This window comes from Mytilus edulis, chromosome 8 (genome assembly GCF_963676685.1).
Source record: "Mytilus edulis chromosome 8, xbMytEdul2.2, whole genome shotgun sequence".
In the NCBI taxonomy this organism is placed as follows: Eukaryota; Metazoa; Mollusca; class Bivalvia; order Mytilida; family Mytilidae; genus Mytilus; species Mytilus edulis.
The window spans coordinates 68,384,531-68,402,830 of NC_092351.1; the positions used below are offsets into that span (position 1 = coordinate 68,384,531).

The 18,300-nt window shown below is 33.8% G+C and overlaps 6 non-coding genes across 6 annotated transcripts; 4 read left to right on the forward strand and 2 right to left on the reverse strand.

Annotated features, from left to right (window-relative positions):
- Positions 1-484: 484 nt before the first annotated feature.
- Trnav-uac (transfer RNA valine (anticodon UAC)) lies at positions 485-557 on the reverse strand. Its single transcript has one exon. It is a non-coding gene; the product is annotated as a tRNA-Val (tRNA).
- A 438-nt stretch (positions 558-995) lies between these two features.
- Positions 996-1,068, forward strand: Trnav-aac (transfer RNA valine (anticodon AAC)). The gene has a single exon. It is a non-coding gene; the product is annotated as a tRNA-Val (tRNA).
- Positions 1,069-6,083: 5,015 nt separating this feature from the next.
- On the forward strand, positions 6,084-6,156 carry Trnav-cac (transfer RNA valine (anticodon CAC)). Its single transcript has one exon. It is a non-coding gene; the product is annotated as a tRNA-Val (tRNA).
- Positions 6,157-8,898: 2,742 nt separating this feature from the next.
- Positions 8,899-8,971, reverse strand: Trnav-uac (transfer RNA valine (anticodon UAC)). The gene has a single exon. It is a non-coding gene; the product is annotated as a tRNA-Val (tRNA).
- A 438-nt stretch (positions 8,972-9,409) lies between these two features.
- On the forward strand, positions 9,410-9,482 carry Trnav-aac (transfer RNA valine (anticodon AAC)). The gene has a single exon. It is a non-coding gene; the product is annotated as a tRNA-Val (tRNA).
- A 4,556-nt stretch (positions 9,483-14,038) lies between these two features.
- On the forward strand, positions 14,039-14,111 carry Trnav-cac (transfer RNA valine (anticodon CAC)). Its single transcript has one exon. It is a non-coding gene; the product is annotated as a tRNA-Val (tRNA).
- The last annotated feature ends 4,189 nt before the right edge of the window (positions 14,112-18,300 follow it).

Genomic DNA, 18,300 nt, shown 5'->3' on the forward strand with positions numbered 1-18,300 from the left:
GGAGTGCCCATTTGCAAAAACAAACCAGGTTCTGGCGAGGTTCGAACTCGCGACCTTCTGCGTGTAAAGCAGACGTGATAACCACTACACGGATTGTCATTAAAACTGTAAAAGGTCTCAATACAGCAACTATAAATTGTAACACGTTAAAAGCAATTGCTGTGGTTGTTTTCTTTTTTTCTTTCTTCAACTGGCACAATTTAACCATTCAGTATGATATATAACACGTTAGATAATGGTAAATGTCAGTTTCTGAACCATTCTGTCATCTGCCAAAAGCTATATAGACCTCACATTTGCCTCAGTATACATACTGTTTTGGAGATGATAGGTTTTTCAATAGATTGCCGCAGGACCTTGGGTGCCAAGAAATATTTCTGAATTATTATGTCTAGCCAAATTTTAGGTTTCAAACAGTTACAGTTACACAAACAATTTCTTTCGTTATTAAAAGTAATGGAGTGCCCATTTGCAAAAACAAACCAGGTTCTGGCGAGGTTCGAACTCGCGACCTTCTGCGTGTAAAGCAGACGTGATAACCACTACACCACAGAACCGGACAATATACTTATCAAATATTATCGAATTTATACTTCAGTTTATATATCATGTGAAAATGCGGCGCTATACAAATAGGCATATCATCAAAGTCTAACGTGGGCCTCTCAACTTAGATTACTTTAGCACACACAGGTTAAAATGAAACCACTGACACACATGGGGAAAGCAAGATAAAAAGAAAACTGTACCAGTCTTCCATATTTCAGAATGTATCATGTACTTCTTGTAGGTTTTAGAAGTGCTTCCTATAAATAAGTTTGCATGACGGCCTATAAATAAGTTTGCATGACGGACTCTTCAAATGTTTAATACAATATGCTTTGAAAAAAAACCAATAACAGTAATGCAAATGAGTATTAAAAAAACACCAATATGCCAATGATCAGTCGGACAGCTGACTACTAAATAAATGAATAAGGCACATTTCATTAATGGTTTCCGTGGTGTAGTGGTTATCACATCCGCTTAACACGCGGAAGGTCCTGAGTTCAATCCTCAGCGGAAACATACTTTTTTTCGGCCTGGACAAGGTTGTTTTTTTTTTACATTGGCACTGACGCGTCAACTTCTACAAATGTGAGACTCTTTTGTCGAGAAATTTTCCTCTTTTTTTTTTTAATGTCAAATAGCTCTTTTTAACTAAAAAGAAAAGAAAAGAAAGCAGGATTAAGCCACGGTTACAATACACCATTAGATTTTATGGGCGCAGTCAGTTTATGAGCATAACATGGTATTCAGAATTAAGAGTATGGCTAATCCTGATTGGTCGAAATGTGCGCCCGTTATTTTTTTATTATTAGAGACTTCGTGCACTCTGCTTTATACAAAAGGCAAAATAAAAATTATTCCATAGCCCTATAAAGGCACTGATCGAGATGACTTTTCAACACTAGGTCAAGACACGTATGTATGTTTTAAGGGCAAAATTGATAGGCATGGGAGATAAGTACAAAATACGCTAAGAAAAGCAACGCGAACCTATATTTTTTTGGACCAAAAAATACTGTCCTAATAACTTTTTTTTGATTCTAGCAAGGTTTCGTTAAAAAAAATCAACTTTCTAAAGTCGGTATCTCAAAAAAGGCTACCATTGTCGCCTATGGGGAAATTAATTGTTTATTTCAATCTTAACAACACTTCATTTCCGAGACGGTTTACTACGAAATCTCAAATTGAAACAATAATCAAAATCGAGAGGAAATTGCATCAAATAGATATGTCATTACATGTATCAAACGGAACCAACAAGCATTCCCAGGCAGCAATGACTGTTATTGTTTCATTGCATTTAAGGCGAGTGCATCATGAAAGGTGCACTTGAATAGGTCCCTATTTGTTTTGTTTTTAATGTACGTCTGTCATTTGTCAACTTGTTTAAGTTAGATATATTATCGGCATAATTGCATGTAGTTATCCTCTTTTGATTCGACGCCGAAGTTTAACAGTTTAACAATTTGAGAAAACGGTAGGATTTACTACACGGATTGTCATTAAAACTGTAAAAGGTCTCAATACAGCAACTATAAATTGTAACACGTTAAAAGCAATTGCTGTGGTTGTTTTCTTTTTTTCTTTCTTCAACTGGCACAATTTAACCATTCAGTATGATATATAACACGTTAGATAATGGTAAATGTCAGTTTCTGAACCATTCTGTCATCTGCCAAAAGCTATATAGACCTCACATTTGCCTCAGTATACATACTGTTTTGGAGATGATAGGTTTTTCAATAGATTGCCGCAGGACCTTGGGTGCCAAGAAATATTTCTGAATTATTATGTCTAGCCAAATTTTAGGTTTCAAACAGTTACAGTTACACAAACAATTTCTTTCGTTATTAAAAGTAATGGAGTGCCCATTTGCAAAAACAAACCAGGTTCTGGCGAGGTTCGAACTCGCGACCTTCTGCGTGTAAAGCAGACGTGATAACCACTACACGGATTGTCATTAAAACTGTAAAAGGTCTCAATACAGCAACTATAAATTGTAACACGTTAAAAGCAATTGCTGTGGTTGTTTTCTTTTTTTCTTTCTTCAACTGGCACAATTTAACCATTCAGTATGATATATAACACGTTAGATAATGGTAAATGTCAGTTTCTGAACCATTCTGTCATCTGCCAAAAGCTATATAGACCTCACATTTGCCTCAGTATACATACTGTTTTGGAGATGATAGGTTTTTCAATAGATTGCCGCAGGACCTTGGGTGCCAAGAAATATTTCTGAATTATTATGTCTAGCCAAATTTTAGGTTTCAAACAGTTACAGTTACACAAACAATTTCTTTCGTTATTAAAAGTAATGGAGTGCCCATTTGCAAAAACAAACCAGGTTCTGGCGAGGTTCGAACTCGCGACCTTCTGCGTGTAAAGCAGACGTGATAACCACTACACGGATTGTCATTAAAACTGTAAAAGGTCTCAATACAGCAACTATAAATTGTAACACGTTAAAAGCAATTGCTGTGGTTGTTTTCTTTTTTTTCTTTCTTCAACTGGCACAATTTAACCATTCAGTATGATATATAACACGTTAGATAATGGTAAATGTCAGTTTCTGAACCATTCTGTCATCTGCCAAAAGCTATATAGACCTCACATTTGCCTCAGTATACATACTGTTTTGGAGATGATAGGTTTTTCAATAGATTGCCGCAGGACCTTGGGTGCCAAGAAATATTTCTGAATTATTATGTCTAGCCAAATTTTAGGTTTCAAACAGTTACAGTTACACAAACAATTTCTTTCGTTATTAAAAGTAATGGAGTGCCCATTTGCAAAAACAAACCAGGTTCTGGCGAGGTTCGAACTCGCGACCTTCTGCGTGTAAAGCAGACGTGATAACCACTACACGGATTGTCATTAAAACTGTAAAAGGTCTCAATACAGCAACTATAAATTGTAACACGTTAAAAGCAATTGCTGTGGTTGTTTTCTTTTTTTTCTTTCTTCAACTGGCACAATTTAACCATTCAGTATGATATATAACACGTTAGATAATGGTAAATGTCAGTTTCTGAACCATTCTGTCATCTGCCAAAAGCTATATAGACCTCACATTTGCCTCAGTATACATACTGTTTTGGAGATGATAGGTTTTTCAATAGATTGCCGCAGGACCTTGGGTGCCAAGAAATATTTCTGAATTATTATGTCTAGCCAAATTTTAGGTTTCAAACAGTTACAGTTACACAAACAATTTCTTTCGTTATTAAAAGTAATGGAGTGCCCATTTGCAAAAACAAACCAGGTTCTGGCGAGGTTCGAACTCGCGACCTTCTGCGTGTAAAGCAGACGTGATTTTTTTTTTTTTTTTTTTTATCTTTATTATATTCACAATTCATATATACATATCACAGTTTCAATTACACAAACATAAAAACATTTTCATTATTTATTGTCCTTTCTCTGAAAATGAATCATATTTGCAAAATTATCTATATTGCGTGAAATATTTGTCACGAACATAATTATCTGATTAATATCAACTTTCGTATACTCATATTTACATATATATCTATCATTTTCTATGGAACAACATCATATCCCTATATTTATATTCAATCTCATTCTAATCTACCATTCTGCTCATACATTGAAATTATAAAAGCCTACACCGAATACAATGAAAAAATTAAAGAGTTTTAGTGTTTGTACGGTACTGTATTATTGTCCTACATATGACGAAAATTGATACAATCGAAATAAAAGATCGCAAAGGGCTGGTCTCCATTCCACCATGCAAATAAATTCAAAAGTATTAAATATTAAGTCAATTATCAGCAATAATAAGACAAGCAAACAAAATCACAATCTAATTATCATAATTCAGCAAAAACATTTTTTCCCATTTTCTCACAGAAACATACACACTTCTCATTACAAAAACAAATTATAAAATACTTAAACAAATTTTACAGTTTTTTATTTCCACAAGCCAGGTTTTCAATCTCCAGTATTCCTTGACGGACTGCATCAGTCATCAGTTTTGTTGTTCTAACATCTTTAAAATCCTCGGTTACCACTTTGTTCAATAACCGGTAATCTCGTTCCCCGCGATTGACAATTTCAACATTTTTATGGCCCATATGATATAATATCAGAAGTCCTCTTTGCGTTTTTCCAATTAATATGTCCATACCACTTCGGTTTTGTTTTAAAACAATTTTATAAATAAATCTACTAGCTTGTAAAGTTTTATTATGTTCTTTCACTTTGTCACATGTTGACGGAGTAGATACAATATTACTGTTATTTGCTTGACTAATTGTACAGTTTGATAATAAATTATCTTCGTCTCCGTTGCATTTATTATTTTCAATTCTCCCAACTGATACTCTATGTTTATTTTCATTCACATTGTTTACACTTTTACTTGTTAAACAGGTTGGTGACATAGACAATTCTTTACCTGTATCGATCGACAGTTCTATATTCGGACTCTCTATAACTTCGATGTTACCTGTAGTACCACAGGCCACAGACGGGTTATCGTCAAAGTCCATTATATCTAAGGTATTTGTCGATACCTCTTCATTCGTTATTTGAATTATTTCAGATGAACGGTCTGAACAAATCACATTTGTAGGATTCTCAATATTCTCAATATTTACATTGTCATTGTTATATTCTTTCATCCGTTTTTTATTACGATTTACGGTAGAATTTGATTTTCTTTTACTTTTAGTATAATCTTCATTTGTAAAAAACTACAGATATACGGGCTCTGTCATTTTCACCATGCACAGTAAATGATATATTACGAAATTGTTCGCATGCATTTTCTATAGTTTTCAACAGTAAAGCTGGAAGTCTCTCCATTATAAATATAATTAAAAACAGTTATACAATTCACCCTCGGGTAGCCTCTTTCAATCCAAAAATATTTACAACATTTCAAACAGTTGATAAAGACGGGTTTTCCAATATCAATGAAAAGAACTTACTTCTAAAACAAGTTAGAATATTATAAATCCATATTTTAGCTTGGTAATCCGAGCAATAACTTATAATAGAGTAATATTTTCACTGTACTCAAAAACAACCCAAAACAGACGTGATAACCACTACACCACAGAACCGGACAATATACTTATCAAATATTATCGAATTTATACTTCAGTTTATATATCATGTGAAAATGCGGCGCTATACAAATAGGCATATCATCAAAGTCTAACGTGGGCCTCTCAACTTAGATTACTTTAGCACACACAGGTTAAAATGAAACCACTGACACACATGGGGAAAGCAAGATAAAAAGAAAACTGTACCAGTCTTCCATATTTCAGAATGTATCATGTACTTCTTGTAGGTTTTAGAAGTGCTTCCTATAAATAAGTTTGCATGACGGCCTATAAATAAGTTTGCATGACGGACTCTTCAAATGTTTAATACAATATGCTTTGAAAAAAAACCAATAACAGTAATGCAAATGAGTATTAAAAAAACACCAATATGCCAATGATCAGTCGGACAGCTGACTACTAAATAAATGAATAAGGCACATTTCATTAATGGTTTCCGTGGTGTAGTGGTTATCACATCCGCTTCACACGCGGAAGGTCCTGAGTTCAATCCTCAGCGGAAACATACTTTTTTTCGGCCTGGACAAGGTTGTTTTTTTTTTACATTGGCACTGACGCGTCAACTTCTACAAATGTGAGACTCTTTTGTCGAGAAATTTTCCTCTTTTTTTTTTTAATGTCAAATAGCTCTTTTTAACTAAAAAGAAAAGAAAAGAAAGCAGGATTAAGCCACGGTTACAATACACCATTAGATTTTATGGGCGCAGTCAGTTTATGAGCATAACATGGTATTCAGAATTAAGAGTATGGCTAATCCTGATTGGTCGAAATGTGCGCCCGTTATTTTTTTATTATTAGAGACTTCGTGCACTCTGCTTTATACAAAAGGCAAAATAAAAATTATTCCATAGCCCTATAAAGGCACTGATCGAGATGACTTTTCAACACTAGGTCAAGACACGTATGTATGTTTTAAGGGCAAAATTGATAGGCATGGGAGATAAGTACAAAATACGCTAAGAAAAGCAACGCGAACCTATATTTTTTTGGACCAAAAAATACTGTCCTAATAACTTTTTTTTGATTCTAGCAAGGTTTCGTTAAAAAAAATCAACTTTCTAAAGTCGGTATCTCAAAAAAGGCTACCATTGTCGCCTATGGGGAAATTAATTGTTTATTTCAATCTTAACAACACTTCATTTCCGAGACGGTTTACTACGAAATCTCAAATTGAAACAATAATCAAAATCGAGAGGAAATTGCATCAAATAGATATGTCATTACATGTATCAAACGGAACCAACAAGCATTCCCAGGCAGCAATGACTGTTATTGTTTCATTGCATTTAAGGCGAGTGCATCATGAAAGGTGCACTTGAATAGGTCCCTATTTGTTTTGTTTTTAATGTACGTCTGTCATTTGTCAACTTGTTTAAGTTAGATATATTATCGGCATAATTGCATGTAGTTATCCTCTTTTGATTCGACGCCGAAGTTTAACAGTTTAACAATTTGAGAAAACGGTAGGATTTACTACACGGATTGTCATTAAAACTGTAAAAGGTCTCAATACAGCAACTATAAATTGTAACACGTTAAAAGCAATTGCTGTGGTTGTTTTCTTTTTTTCTTTCTTCAACTGGCACAATTTAACCATTCAGTATGATATATAACACGTTAGATAATGGTAAATGTCAGTTTCTGAACCATTCTGTCATCTGCCAAAAGCTATATAGACCTCACATTTGCCTCAGTATACATACTGTTTTGGAGATGATAGGTTTTTCAATAGATTGCCGCAGGACCTTGGGTGCCAAGAAATATTTCTGAATTATTATGTCTAGCCAAATTTTAGGTTTCAAACAGTTACAGTTACACAAACAATTTCTTTCGTTATTAAAAGTAATGGAGTGCCCATTTGCAAAAACAAACCAGGTTCTGGCGAGGTTCGAACTCGCGACCTTCTGCGTGTAAAGCAGACGTGATAACCACTACACGGATTGTCATTAAAACTGTAAAAGGTCTCAATACAGCAACTATAAATTGTAACACGTTAAAAGCAATTGCTGTGGTTGTTTTCTTTTTTTCTTTCTTCAACTGGCACAATTTAACCATTCAGTATGATATATAACACGTTAGATAATGGTAAATGTCAGTTTCTGAACCATTCTGTCATCTGCCAAAAGCTATATAGACCTCACATTTGCCTCAGTATACATACTGTTTTGGAGATGATAGGTTTTTCAATAGATTGCCGCAGGACCTTGGGTGCCAAGAAATATTTCTGAATTATTATGTCTAGCCAAATTTTAGGTTTCAAACAGTTACAGTTACACAAACAATTTCTTTCGTTATTAAAAGTAATGGAGTGCCCATTTGCAAAAACAAACCAGGTTCTGGCGAGGTTCGAACTCGCGACCTTCTGCGTGTAAAGCAGACGTGATAACCACTACACGGATTGTCATTAAAACTGTAAAAGGTCTCAATACAGCAACTATAAATTGTAACACGTTAAAAGCAATTGCTGTGGTTGTTTTCTTTTTTTCTTTCTTCAACTGGCACAATTTAACCATTCAGTATGATATATAACACGTTAGATAATGGTAAATGTCAGTTTCTGAACCATTCTGTCATCTGCCAAAAGCTATATAGACCTCACATTTGCCTCAGTATACATACTGTTTTGGAGATGATAGGTTTTTCAATAGATTGCCGCAGGACCTTGGGTGCCAAGAAATATTTCTGAATTATTATGTCTAGCCAAATTTTAGGTTTCAAACAGTTACAGTTACACAAACAATTTCTTTCGTTATTAAAAGTAATGGAGTGCCCATTTGCAAAAACAAACCAGGTTCTGGCGAGGTTCGAACTCGCGACCTTCTGCGTGTAAAGCAGACGTGATAACCACTACACGGATTGTCATTAAAACTGTAAAAGGTCTCAATACAGCAACTATAAATTGTAACACGTTAAAAGCAATTGCTGTGGTTGTTTTCTTTTTTTCTTTCTTCAACTGGCACAATTTAACCATTCAGTATGATATATAACACGTTAGATAATGGTAAATGTCAGTTTCTGAACCATTCTGTCATCTGCCAAAAGCTATATAGACCTCACATTTGCCTCAGTATACATACTGTTTTGGAGATGATAGGTTTTTCAATAGATTGCCGCAGGACCTTGGGTGCCAAGAAATATTTCTGAATTATTATGTCTAGCCAAATTTTAGGTTTCAAACAGTTACAGTTACACAAACAATTTCTTTCGTTATTAAAAGTAATGGAGTGCCCATTTGCAAAAACAAACCAGGTTCTGGCGAGGTTCGAACTCGCGACCTTCTGCGTGTAAAGCAGACGTGATAACCACTACACCACAGAACCGGACAATATACTTATCAAATATTATCGAATTTATACTTCAGTTTATATATCATGTGAAAATGCGGCGCTATACAAATAGGCATATCATCAAAGTCTAACGTGGGCCTCTCAACTTAGATTACTTTAGCACACACAGGTTAAAATGAAACCACTGACACACATGGGGAAAGCAAGATAAAAAGAAAACTGTACCAGTCTTCCATATTTCAGAATGTATCATGTACTTCTTGTAGGTTTTAGAAGTGCTTCCTATAAATAAGTTTGCATGACGGCCTATAAATAAGTTTGCATGACGGACTCTTCAAATGTTTAATACAATATGCTTTGAAAAAAAACCAATAACAGTAATGCAAATGAGTATTAAAAAAACACCAATATGCCAATGATCAGTCGGACAGCTGACTACTAAATAAATGAATAAGGCACATTTCATTAATGGTTTCCGTGGTGTAGTGGTTATCACATCCGCTTAACACGCGGAAGGTCCTGAGTTCAATCCTCAGCGGAAACATACTTTTTTTCGGCCTGGACAAGGTTGTTTTTTTTTTACATTGGCACTGACGCGTCAACTTCTACAAATGTGAGACTCTTTTGTCGAGAAATTTTCCTCTTTTTTTTTTTAATGTCAAATAGCTCTTTTTAACTAAAAAGAAAAGAAAAGAAAGCAGGATTAAGCCACGGTTACAATACACCATTAGATTTTATGGGCGCAGTCAGTTTATGAGCATAACATGGTATTCAGAATTAAGAGTATGGCTAATCCTGATTGGTCGAAATGTGCGCCCGTTATTTTTTTATTATTAGAGACTTCGTGCACTCTGCTTTATACAAAAGGCAAAATAAAAATTATTCCATAGCCCTATAAAGGCACTGATCGAGATGACTTTTCAACACTAGGTCAAGACACGTATGTATGTTTTAAGGGCAAAATTGATAGGCATGGGAGATAAGTACAAAATACGCTAAGAAAAGCAACGCGAACCTATATTTTTTTGGACCAAAAAATACTGTCCTAATAACTTTTTTTTGATTCTAGCAAGGTTTCGTTAAAAAAAATCAACTTTCTAAAGTCGGTATCTCAAAAAAGGCTACCATTGTCGCCTATGGGGAAATTAATTGTTTATTTCAATCTTAACAACACTTCATTTCCGAGACGGTTTACTACGAAATCTCAAATTGAAACAATAATCAAAATCGAGAGGAAATTGCATCAAATAGATATGTCATTACATGTATCAAACGGAACCAACAAGCATTCCCAGGCAGCAATGACTGTTATTGTTTCATTGCATTTAAGGCGAGTGCATCATGAAAGGTGCACTTGAATAGGTCCCTATTTGTTTTGTTTTTAATGTACGTCTGTCATTTGTCAACTTGTTTAAGTTAGATATATTATCGGCATAATTGCATGTAGTTATCCTCTTTTGATTCGACGCCGAAGTTTAACAGTTTAACAATTTGAGAAAACGGTAGGATTTACTACACGGATTGTCATTAAAACTGTAAAAGGTCTCAATACAGCAACTATAAATTGTAACACGTTAAAAGCAATTGCTGTGGTTGTTTTCTTTTTTTCTTTCTTCAACTGGCACAATTTAACCATTCAGTATGATATATAACACGTTAGATAATGGTAAATGTCAGTTTCTGAACCATTCTGTCATCTGCCAAAAGCTATATAGACCTCACATTTGCCTCAGTATACATACTGTTTTGGAGATGATAGGTTTTTCAATAGATTGCCGCAGGACCTTGGGTGCCAAGAAATATTTCTGAATTATTATGTCTAGCCAAATTTTAGGTTTCAAACAGTTACAGTTACACAAACAATTTCTTTCGTTATTAAAAGTAATGGAGTGCCCATTTGCAAAAACAAACCAGGTTCTGGCGAGGTTCGAACTCGCGACCTTCTGCGTGTAAAGCAGACGTGATAACCACTACACGGATTGTCATTAAAACTGTAAAAGGTCTCAATACAGCAACTATAAATTGTAACACGTTAAAAGCAATTGCTGTGGTTGTTTTCTTTTTTTCTTTCTTCAACTGGCACAATTTAACCATTCAGTATGATATATAACACGTTAGATAATGGTAAATGTCAGTTTCTGAACCATTCTGTCATCTGCCAAAAGCTATATAGACCTCACATTTGCCTCAGTATACATACTGTTTTGGAGATGATAGGTTTTTCAATAGATTGCCGCAGGACCTTGGGTGCCAAGAAATATTTCTGAATTATTATGTCTAGCCAAATTTTAGGTTTCAAACAGTTACAGTTACACAAACAATTTCTTTCGTTATTAAAAGTAATGGAGTGCCCATTTGCAAAAACAAACCAGGTTCTGGCGAGGTTCGAACTCGCGACCTTCTGCGTGTAAAGCAGACGTGATAACCACTACACGGATTGTCATTAAAACTGTAAAAGGTCTCAATACAGCAACTATAAATTGTAACACGTTAAAAGCAATTGCTGTGGTTGTTTTCTTTTTTTTCTTTCTTCAACTGGCACAATTTAACCATTCAGTATGATATATAACACGTTAGATAATGGTAAATGTCAGTTTCTGAACCATTCTGTCATCTGCCAAAAGCTATATAGACCTCACATTTGCCTCAGTATACATACTGTTTTGGAGATGATAGGTTTTTCAATAGATTGCCGCAGGACCTTGGGTGCCAAGAAATATTTCTGAATTATTATGTCTAGCCAAATTTTAGGTTTCAAACAGTTACAGTTACACAAACAATTTCTTTCGTTATTAAAAGTAATGGAGTGCCCATTTGCAAAAACAAACCAGGTTCTGGCGAGGTTCGAACTCGCGACCTTCTGCGTGTAAAGCAGACGTGATTTTTTTTTTTTTTTTTTTTATCTTTATTATATTCACAATTCATATATACATATCACAGTTTCAATTACACAAACATAAAAACATTTTCATTATTTATTGTCCTTTCTCTGAAAATGAATCATATTTGCAAAATTATCTATATTGCGTGAAATATTTGTCACGAACATAATTATCTGATTAATATCAACTTTCGTATACTCATATTTACATATATATCTATCATTTTCTATGGAACAACATCATATCCCTATATTTATATTCAATCTCATTCTAATCTACCATTCTGCTCATACATTGAAATTATAAAAGCCTACACCGAATACAATGAAAAAATTAAAGAGTTTTAGTGTTTGTACGGTACTGTATTATTGTCCTACATATGACGAAAATTGATACAATCGAAATAAAAGATCGCAAAGGGCTGGTCTCCATTCCACCATGCAAATAAATTCAAAAGTATTAAATATTAAGTCAATTATCAGCAATAATAAGACAAGCAAACAAAATCACAATCTAATTATCATAATTCAGCAAAAACATTTTTTCCCATTTTCTCACAGAAACATACACACTTCTCATTACAAAAACAAATTATAAAATACTTAAACAAATTTTACAGTTTTTTATTTCCACAAGCCAGGTTTTCAATCTCCAGTATTCCTTGACGGACTGCATCAGTCATCAGTTTTGTTGTTCTAACATCTTTAAAATCCTCGGTTACCACTTTGTTCAATAACCGGTAATCTCGTTCCCCGCGATTGACAATTTCAACATTTTTATGGCCCATATGATATAATATCAGAAGTCCTCTTTGCGTTTTTCCAATTAATATGTCCATACCACTTCGGTTTTGTTTTAAAACAATTTTATAAATAAATCTACTAGCTTGTAAAGTTTTATTATGTTCTTTCACTTTGTCACATGTTGACGGAGTAGATACAATATTACTGTTATTTGCTTGACTAATTGTACAGTTTGATAATAAATTATCTTCGTCTCCGTTGCATTTATTATTTTCAATTCTCCCAACTGATACTCTATGTTTATTTTCATTCACATTGTTTACACTTTTACTTGTTAAACAGGTTGGTGACATAGACAATTCTTTACCTGTATCGATCGACAGTTCTATATTCGGACTCTCTATAACTTCGATGTTACCTGTAGTACCACAGGCCACAGACGGGTTATCGTCAAAGTCCATTATATCTAAGGTATTTGTCGATACCTCTTCATTCGTTATTTGAATTATTTCAGATGAACGGTCTGAACAAATCACATTTGTAGGATTCTCAATATTCTCAATATTTACATTGTCATTGTTATATTCTTTCATCCGTTTTTTATTACGATTTACGGTAGAATTTGATTTTCTTTTACTTTTAGTATAATCTTCATTTGTAAAAAACTACAGATATACGGGCTCTGTCATTTTCACCATGCACAGTAAATGATATATTACGAAATTGTTCGCATGCATTTTCTATAGTTTTCAACAGTAAAGCTGGAAGTCTCTCCATTATAAATATAATTAAAAACAGTTATACAATTCACCCTCGGGTAGCCTCTTTCAATCCAAAAATATTTACAACATTTCAAACAGTTGATAAAGACGGGTTTTCCAATATCAATGAAAAGAACTTACTTCTAAAACAAGTTAGAATATTATAAATCCATATTTTAGCTTGGTAATCCGAGCAATAACTTATAATAGAGTAATATTTTCACTGTACTCAAAAACAACCCAAAACAGACGTGATAACCACTACACCACAGAACCGGACAATATACTTATCAAATATTATCGAATTTATACTTCAGTTTATATATCATGTGAAAATGCGGCGCTATACAAATAGGCATATCATCAAAGTCTAACGTGGGCCTCTCAACTTAGATTACTTTAGCACACACAGGTTAAAATGAAACCACTGACACACATGGGGAAAGCAAGATAAAAAGAAAACTGTACCAGTCTTCCATATTTCAGAATGTATCATGTACTTCTTGTAGGTTTTAGAAGTGCTTCCTATAAATAAGTTTGCATGACGGCCTATAAATAAGTTTGCATGACGGACTCTTCAAATGTTTAATACAATATGCTTTGAAAAAAAACCAATAACAGTAATGCAAATGAGTATTAAAAAAACACCAATATGCCAATGATCAGTCGGACAGCTGACTACTAAATAAATGAATAAGGCACATTTCATTAATGGTTTCCGTGGTGTAGTGGTTATCACATCCGCTTCACACGCGGAAGGTCCTGAGTTCAATCCTCAGCGGAAACATACTTTTTTTCGGCCTGGACAAGGTTGTTTTTTTTTTACATTGGCACTGACGCGTCAACTTCTACAAATGTGAGACTCTTTTGTCGAGAAATTTTCCTCTTTTTTTTTTTAATGTCAAATAGCTCTTTTTAACTAAAAAGAAAAGAAAAGAAAGCAGGATTAAGCCACGGTTACAATACACCATTAGATTTTATGGGCGCAGTCAGTTTATGAGCATAACATGGTATTCAGAATTAAGAGTATGGCTAATCCTGATTGGTCGAAATGTGCGCCCGTTATTTTTTTATTATTAGAGACTTCGTGCACTCTGCTTTATACAAAAGGCAAAATAAAAATTATTCCATAGCCCTATAAAGGCACTGATCGAGATGACTTTTCAACACTAGGTCAAGACACGTATGTATGTTTTAAGGGCAAAATTGATAGGCATGGGAGATAAGTACAAAATACGCTAAGAAAAGCAACGCGAACCTATATTTTTTTGGACCAAAAAATACTGTCCTAATAACTTTTTTTTGATTCTAGCAAGGTTTCGTTAAAAAAAATCAACTTTCTAAAGTCGGTATCTCAAAAAAGGCTACCATTGTCGCCTATGGGGAAATTAATTGTTTATTTCAATCTTAACAACACTTCATTTCCGAGACGGTTTACTACGAAATCTCAAATTGAAACAATAATCAAAATCGAGAGGAAATTGCATCAAATAGATATGTCATTACATGTATCAAACGGAACCAACAAGCATTCCCAGGCAGCAATGACTGTTATTGTTTCATTGCATTTAAGGCGAGTGCATCATGAAAGGTGCACTTGAATAGGTCCCTATTTGTTTTGTTTTTAATGTACGTCTGTCATTTGTCAACTTGTTTAAGTTAGATATATTATCGGCATAATTGCATGTAGTTATCCTCTTTTGATTCGACGCCGAAGTTTAACAGTTTAACAATTTGAGAAAACGGTAGGATTTACTACACGGATTGTCATTAAAACTGTAAAAGGTCTCAATACAGCAACTATAAATTGTAACACGTTAAAAGCAATTGCTGTGGTTGTTTTCTTTTTTTCTTTCTTCAACTGGCACAATTTAACCATTCAGTATGATATATAACACGTTAGATAATGGTAAATGTCAGTTTCTGAACCATTCTGTCATCTGCCAAAAGCTATATAGACCTCACATTTGCCTCAGTATACATACTGTTTTGGAGATGATAGGTTTTTCAATAGATTGCCGCAGGACCTTGGGTGCCAAGAAATATTTCTGAATTATTATGTCTAGCCAAATTTTAGGTTTCAAACAGTTACAGTTACACAAACAATTTCTTTCGTTATTAAAAGTAATGGAGTGCCCATTTGCAAAAACAAACCAGGTTCTGGCGAGGTTCGAACTCGCGACCTTCTGCGTGTAAAGCAGACGTGATAACCACTACACGGATTGTCATTAAAACTGTAAAAGGTCTCAATACAGCAACTATAAATTGTAACACGTTAAAAGCAATTGCTGTGGTTGTTTTCTTTTTTTCTTTCTTCAACTGGCACAATTTAACCATTCAGTATGATATATAACACGTTAGATAATGGTAAATGTCAGTTTCTGAACCATTCTGTCATCTGCCAAAAGCTATATAGACCTCACATTTGCCTCAGTATACATACTGTTTTGGAGATGATAGGTTTTTCAATAGATTGCCGCAGGACCTTGGGTGCCAAGAAATATTTCTGAATTATTATGTCTAGCCAAATTTTAGGTTTCAAACAGTTACAGTTACACAAACAATTTCTTTCGTTATTAAAAGTAATGGAGTGCCCATTTGCAAAAACAAACCAGGTTCTGGCGAGGTTCGAACTCGCGACCTTCTGCGTGTAAAGCAGACGTGATAACCACTACACGGATTGTCATTAAAACTGTAAAAGGTCTCAATACAGCAACTATAAATTGTAACACGTTAAAAGCAATTGCTGTGGTTGTTTTCTTTTTTTCTTTCTTCAACTGGCACAATTTAACCATTCAGTATGATATATAACACGTTAGATAATGGTAAATGTCAGTTTCTGAACCATTCTGTCATCTGCCAAAAGCTATATAGACCTCACATTTGCCTCAGTATACATACTGTTTTGGAGATGATAGGTTTTTCAATAGATTGCCGCAGGACCTTGGGTGCCAAGAAATATTTCTGAATTATTATGTCTAGCCAAATTTTAGGTTTCAAACAGTTACAGTTACACAAACAATTTCTTTCGTTATTAAAAGTAATGGAGTGCCCATTTGCAAAAACAAACCAGGTTCTGGCGAGGTTCGAACTCGCGACCTTCTGCGTGTAAAGCAGACGTGATTTTTTTTTTTTTTTTTTTTATCTTTATTATATTCACAATTCATATATACATATCACAGTTTCAATTACACAAACATAAAAACATTTTCATTATTTATTGTCCTTTCTCTGAAAATGAATCATATTTGCAAAATTATCTATATTGCGTGAAATATTTGTCACGAACATAATTATCTGATTAATATCAACTTTCGTATACTCATATTTACATATATATCTATCATTTTCTATGGAACAACATCATATCCCTATATTTATATTCAATCTCATTCTAATCTACCATTCTGCTCATACATTGAAATTATAAAAGCCTACACCGAATACAATGAAAAAATTAAAGAGTTTTAGTGTTTGTACGGTACTGTATTATTGTCCTACATATGACGAAAATTGATACAATCGAAATAAAAGATCGCAAAGGGCTGGTCTCCATTCCACCATGCAAATAAATTCAAAAGTATTAAATATTAAGTCAATTATCAGCAATAATAAGACAAGCAAACAAAATCACAATCTAATTATCATAATTCAGCAAAAACATTTTTTCCCATTTTCTCACAGAAACATACACACTTCTCATTACAAAAACAAATTATAAAATACTTAAACAAATTTTACAGTTTTTTATTTCCACAAGCCAGGTTTTCAATCTCCAGTATTCCTTGACGGACTGCATCAGTCATCAGTTTTGTTGTTCTAACATCTTTAAAATCCTCGGTTACCACTTTGTTCAATAACCGGTAATCTCGTTCCCCGCGATTGACAATTTCAACATTTTTATGGCCCATATGATATAATATCAGAAGTCCTCTTTGCGTTTTTCCAATTAATATGTCCATACCACTTCGGTTTTGTTTTAAAACAATTTTATAAATAAATCTACTAGCTTGTAAAGTTTTATTATGTTCTTTCACTTTGTCACATGTTGACGGAGTAGATACAATATTACTGTTATTTGCTTGACTAATTGTACAGTTTGATAATAAATTATCTTCGTCTCCGTTGCATTTATTATTTTCAATTCTCCCAACTGATACTCTATGTTTATTTTCATTCACATTGTTTACACTTTTACTTGTTAAACAGGTTGGTGACATAGACAATTCTTTACCTGTATCGATCGACAGTTCTATATTCGGACTCTCTATAACTTCGATGTTACCTGTAGTACCACAGGCCACAGACGTGTTATCGTCAAAGTCCATTATATCTAAGGTATTTGTCGATACCTCTTCATTCGTTATTTGAATTATTTCAGATGAACGGTCTGAACAAATCACATTTGTAGGATTCTCAATATTCTCAATATTTACATTGTCATTGTTATATTCTTTCATCCGTTTTTTATTACGATTTACGGTAGAATTTGATTTTCTTTTACTTTTAGTATAATCTTCATTTGTAAAAACTACAGATATACGGGCTCTGTCATTTTCACCATGCACAGTAAATGATATATTACGAAATTGTTCGCATGCATTTTCTATAGTTTTCAACAGTAAAGCTGGAAGTCTCTCCATTATAAATATAATTAAAAACAGTTATACAATTCACCCTCGGGTAGCCTCTTTCAATCCAAAAATATTTACAACATTTCAAACAGTTAATAAAGACGGGTTTTCCAATATCAATGAAAAGAACTTACTTCTAAAACAAGTTAGAATATTATAAATCCATATTTTAGCTTGGTAATCCGAGCAATAACTTATAATAGAGTAATATTTTCACTGTACTCAAAAACAACCCAAAACAGACGTGATAACCACTACACCACAGAACCGGACAATATACTTATCAAATATTATCGAATTTATACTTCAGTTTATATATCATGTGAAAATGCGGCGCTATAC